Here is a 5797-nt window from a genome sequence, read left to right on the forward strand (position 1 = left end):
CAGATACATAATAAATAGGAACGGCTAATTGAGGATCCTTTCAATTAACCAAAATTAAAACATAGTTGAACAAATAGAGATTAACAACTAACTCAAAACTATATTAATATAACAACCAATTCATCCCCAAAAGGTTCCATCAAAACCCTAGAAAACGAATTAGCTATTCATAATAGTATGTAAAACTACAATACTAAAAATCATAACCAACAATGAAAAAATAGTTAGAAGAAGGAAAAACTCGTTGAAGAATTCCGCGCCTTGCTCCTATTGTGTTCTTGACTCCTTAGGTCGAATCTCCGGTCTCCTTAGCCTCCTTAGGTCTAAATTATGTCAAAAGTGTGTTAAAAATATGTCTCCTCCTTCTTGGCCGGCTTCCTTCGTTAATATAGGGTTTAGGGCTTAAAATCCCGTGTTTTGCACTTTGGTCCGTGAAGTTTACGCGTCCTGCCGCGGTTACGCCAGGACTGCGGCCAGAGTGGCCTTCAGAATCTGCAACAGTGTTCTGCCGCGGTCCTACCGCGGTTACGCCCGGACAACGGCAGACCAGCTTCAGTTCTGGTTTTGTCCCTTCGCTTGGTGCACTTTGTGGGTATTGTATGATTGGCCTCCTTTTCTCCGTAATTGATCCCAAAAGTACTCCACAGACTTCTTTTATTGGATATAGCCTGCAAAGCATGAAAAGCACTAATCAGAGCATCTTGTTATCACTTTTTACCGTAAAAGCTATAAAAAAATGTGGTTCTTTAGGGTCTAATTATAGTCTAATTTACCTATTATCAACACCCCACACTTAAATCTTTGCTCGTCCTCGAGCAAGTTGAACCACACTTCTAGGCCTAATCGTTTGATGCATTACCCTGTTTATGTCACACCGCCATTATGAAAGAACAACCTAAGCAGTGCAACAGCCACACCTCAGGTGAAGACTCTAATGCCATGCCACACTCGTGCTTACTCTATGTACTCTAAACAGAGGTGAAGACTTGCTTTTTCTTCCGGAGTTAAATGCCATTACATCACATTTTTTAGAGAAGTTCCACACACATAAAATCAAACAACAAAGAACTATAGATAGAACGAATTCACTCACTCTCAGTAAAGAACATTCACATGCCACACAGATACACCATAAGCTTGCCCTTAGTGTAATACTCTACTAATCGATTTGTTCAGTCTAAGATCAATAGGGCTTCATTTGGTTGGTATAGTGACTAACCTCCCTAAGCACTTTTAATACAATAGTTCCCCTTATTCCAATTTCCATGTTCAGCCCAGTCATTCTTCCACACTTGTTTCATAAGCTACCCCTCACTTTTCCTAGGTACAACTGGCTTTTTCTTGCCATTCAATATTTTAGGACCACCTATTTACAAGGTCCTTCTTCTATTATTCATTTTTTTTAACAACCATTGCACCATTCAAGTATTTTCCTGATTTTCCTTTTCCCACTCCATTACCACCCCACACTTTGACTTTTATATGATCTTTAACGATTCAAGTGCTTCTAGGAGGTAAAGGTTCAAAAAGTCAAGCTATTCAAACACAGGGATAGAGGTTATTGTAAGGTTATCAAAGAAACAGGCTTCAGGCTCGAAGGGGTTAACTATGGTAATTTGTACAGGTGGATTCATAATTATATAGGCTACACAAAGAAATGCCTAAATCATCTCTAAGACCAAACAACTTCTATTTCGCTTTGCACACACACAGGGCAAGTTCTTGGTATCGCATGCAAGCACAGAAGACATGTATTACCTCACACACACTTGGCATGTAACTAATTCCGAATTAGTTTGTCAACACACTCACGTGAGCGTTCAAGTAAGACAAGGCGTGCAAAATTAAGGCATAAGATTAAGAGTCTACAAGTGAGCCTAGACGTCGTACCCTCAAGTTCGTTTTAGTTATTTGCAGGTATGTACACTACGGGATGCATTCTTGCCCTCACCCATCTTAGCCCAAGAGAGTCCTAAGGGCCCTAAAAATATTAAAAATAAACTAACTACACCCGGTTCAAATAAAACCCTTGGAAAAGAACCGTGGTTTAAAGAAAAACCAAGGGGTAATTGCTACACTACCTAACACAAAACAAAAAATCTTTTTGGTATTTTCTTTAGACTTACTTCCCTCAAGAAAACTTTCTAGAAGATCCGTCATCAGGAAAAGTCCAATCTTTTAAAAAAAAAATTATTTAATTAAACTAACACAACTAAAATAGCATAGAAAGTCACCCAGACAATCTCCTCACCCCACACTTAAAATTGTGCATTATCCCCAATGCACACCATAACTAATAAAAAGGATAAAAGAGACTCCCTGGTAGGCCAAAGGCCGAAGCACTACAACTCATGGGGTACTCAGACTTCTCCCCAGCTTGGTCCTTCGTGCGGTAAGCTCACACTTAGTTCCAACCATTTGGTTTGCTGTTGCAGTCTTCCAATACCTTTGCTTTCCATGCTCCTAGAAAATAAAAAAATTGACACCACAAAAATAATACAATTAAAAAAAACAAATAAATAAAAGAAAGCAATAAAGCTGGGTTGCCTCCCAACAAGCGCTTGATTTAACGTCGCGGCACGACGCGAATCATTTTTTGCCTCCACCTCGAGCTTATGAATTGAACCCCCAATTTTGATTCAAGCTTATGATTATGGTCAGGGGCGGTGGAACGAATCTAACTGGCCCAAGGAAATAATGTAGTATTCTGCATTCCTTGGCCTTTGTATGAGGTATGTAATCCTGACTTTCTGGCAAGAAGAATTCCAGAATATATGCACCTTGTTCCTCATTCCTTGACTCTTCGATTGGTTCAGATGACTCTATTTCCATATCATCATCCAAACATAATGTGGAAAAATGCTTGGAGTGTGGACCAATGTGCTCAAACACATGAACTTCACGACTCTCAACATCCTCAACATCAGTGATACTAGAGTCAACAAAATTTATATCCTCAAAGTCCTTGGCTGGCTCTAGTCTCACTTCTTCAACATTGTCACGACCCAATTCCCATACACGGTCGTGATGGCGCCTCTCGTGAAGACAAGGCCAGCCAACTAACCCAAATCCTTTCACTAACAATTATTAAACATAAATGAATAGAAGATAACTCTTAATGGCATTAGAAATTTGTTAATTACTACCCGACCAGGGAGTCACAAGTCACGAGCATCTAAGGAAACCATAACACAACTACAGGCCAATAAATATATACAAGTAAAATTTCTGGAAAACAAAAGACAACATCCGGTGCCGCGAACGCTGGCGGTCACCTTGCTCAGCTACAATAACAATACCTTCAATCCGCTAATAACCCGCTATCGGGTGAACGATACCTGCAACTGCACGCGAGGTGCAAGGAGTAAAGTGAGTACTTCCAAGAGTAATAAACATATATAATGGCTGAAAGTAAGAAATTCCGAAATATTACAATACAAAGCTATAATCAGCTATTCAGCACATAAAACGGTGGAACAACAACAATACCAGGACAAGTAAGACAAATAGGTATAAATGCATGAATGTAATGCAATGCACATGACCGCTGCGGCGCGCAGCCCGATCCATTTGGGTACCCGCGCTCACTGTGGGGGTTCAGACTCCGGAGGGTCTCCTACAGCCCAAGCGCAATATCATCGTAGCATTCGCTGCGGCGTGCAGCCCGATCCACACTCAGTCCAGATATATATATGCATGCAAGCCACTCGGGCACAGTCAAATTGTTCATTTTTAGTTTCAATTATTAGGAATTATAGAGCTAAGTGTTTAAACCTTTATTTATTTACTAAACATTTCGAGGCAGTGTCTAACTCAAGACTGATATCATGAAATATGCTAAGCAACATGGAAGCAGTGATAAGGATCCCTGAAGGATGCAAATGATAGGCACAAGCCCCAAACATATTCATAAAATTCAAGTAGGATGATTATCAAACAATTTCTAGTCAAGAACACAGTACGAACATCAATCGAAACGGACTAGGTCACAATCCCCAGTCACAATCGACCCCGCACTCGTCATAGAGTACGTGTCTCGCCTTAATATAGCGTCACAATGTGATATACCGTGGTTTCAAACCCTCAGGTCATCATCTACATCTATTACTCACCTCTAGCCGGTCGAAGACTAGCTCGCAATGCCCTTTCCTCTCGAATCGACCTCCTCGCGCGTCGAATCTGGCCAAAACCACAACAAGTACGTTACAATGTGCCAAAGAAACATAACCCAATCGAAAAGACTCGAAAAATATCGAAAATCGCGAAATTAGCAAAACCCGAGCCCCGGGCCCACTTCTCGAAATCCAGAAAACTTTACATCAAAACGATCATTATCTCGCCACGAGTCTATACATATCAAACTCACAAGAATCAGAGTCCATTTGACCCCTCAAATCATCAATTTAAGTTCTCTTAAGTTTCAAGCCCTAACCTCCATTTTTAGCATTTAATCCCTTAAATTTCAGTGTTCAATCCATGATTTTACACTATATAAACATAATCCGAGTCCAATAGTTCATACCTGATGAAGCCCCTTCGAATTCTCTTCAAAATCGCCCAAGAAACCGCCTAAGCCGAAGTCCAAAATATTTTTCTTCTCTTTCAAATTCGTGAACCACTGTTCACTTAAACCCAGACCGTTTTTCCGCTTCTGCGGTTAATATGCCACACCTGCGTTCACCGCGTATGCGACCAAACGATCGCTTCTGCGATCTCACTTAAATTTCCCCGGACCGCTTATACGGTCTAGAACCGCTTCTGCGATCGCCGCATTTGCGGATCCACGTCCGCTTCTGCGGAAAACCCTGGTCCCTCAAGGACCGCTTCTGCGACCAATACGCCGCATCTGCGGAACCGCTTATGCGGTCCTTTTCCGCAGATGCGGAAATGACAGAACCAGCAAACTTCAAACATGCAACAAACTCCGAATTCTCCGTTCAACCACCCGAATTCACCCCGAGGCCCCCGGGACCTCAACCAAAAGCACATACATGATCTATTACCTTATTCAAACTCGCTCGAACCATCAAAACACTATCGTTAAAATCAAAATCCTCAATTATCCTCAAATCAAAGCCTAAGTTTCTTAAAAACTTCCGAATTACGCATTCGATCAAAAACCCGACCAAAACACCTCCGAATGACCTGAAATTTTGCACACATATCCAAAATCACCTAACGGAGCTACTGCAACTCTCGGAATTCTATTCCGACCCTCAGATCAAAATCTCACCTATTCACCGGAATTCGCCAAAATGCCAACTTTGCCAATTCAAGCCTAATTCTACTCCGAACCTCCAAAATCACTTCCGATCGCACTCCTAAGTCACAAATCACCTCCCGAAGCTAACCGAATCACCGAAATTTACATCCGAGCCTTCTAACTAATAAGTCAACGTTCGGTTGACTTTTCCAAACCAAACCTTCCTTAAAGAGACTAAGTGTCTCATTTCCTATCCAAACCAATTCAATTCAACTCTAACTCACCCGTTGCTGATAATAAAACATGAAAGAGCAATAAATGGGGGAAACGGGGCTGTAATACATGAGACGACGGGTCGGGTCGTCACATCCTGCCCAACTTAAACCAACACTCGTCCTCGAGCGTACCCAGAGTTGTCCTAGAAGCTAACCAACAGCTGAATAACTTTACCAAGCATATACCCGGGGTGATCTCACGTCACCCTATCTCATATAGGTCCGACAACACAATATAGCCGAAATCTCACAGTCCATTTAAACCATAAACCATAGAACCACATTGCACTTTCCGAAATCATACACAATATCAGAACCT

Source organism: Nicotiana attenuata, chromosome 7, assembly GCF_001879085.1.
Source record: "Nicotiana attenuata strain UT chromosome 7, NIATTr2, whole genome shotgun sequence".
Taxonomy (NCBI): Eukaryota; Viridiplantae; Streptophyta; class Magnoliopsida; order Solanales; family Solanaceae; genus Nicotiana; species Nicotiana attenuata.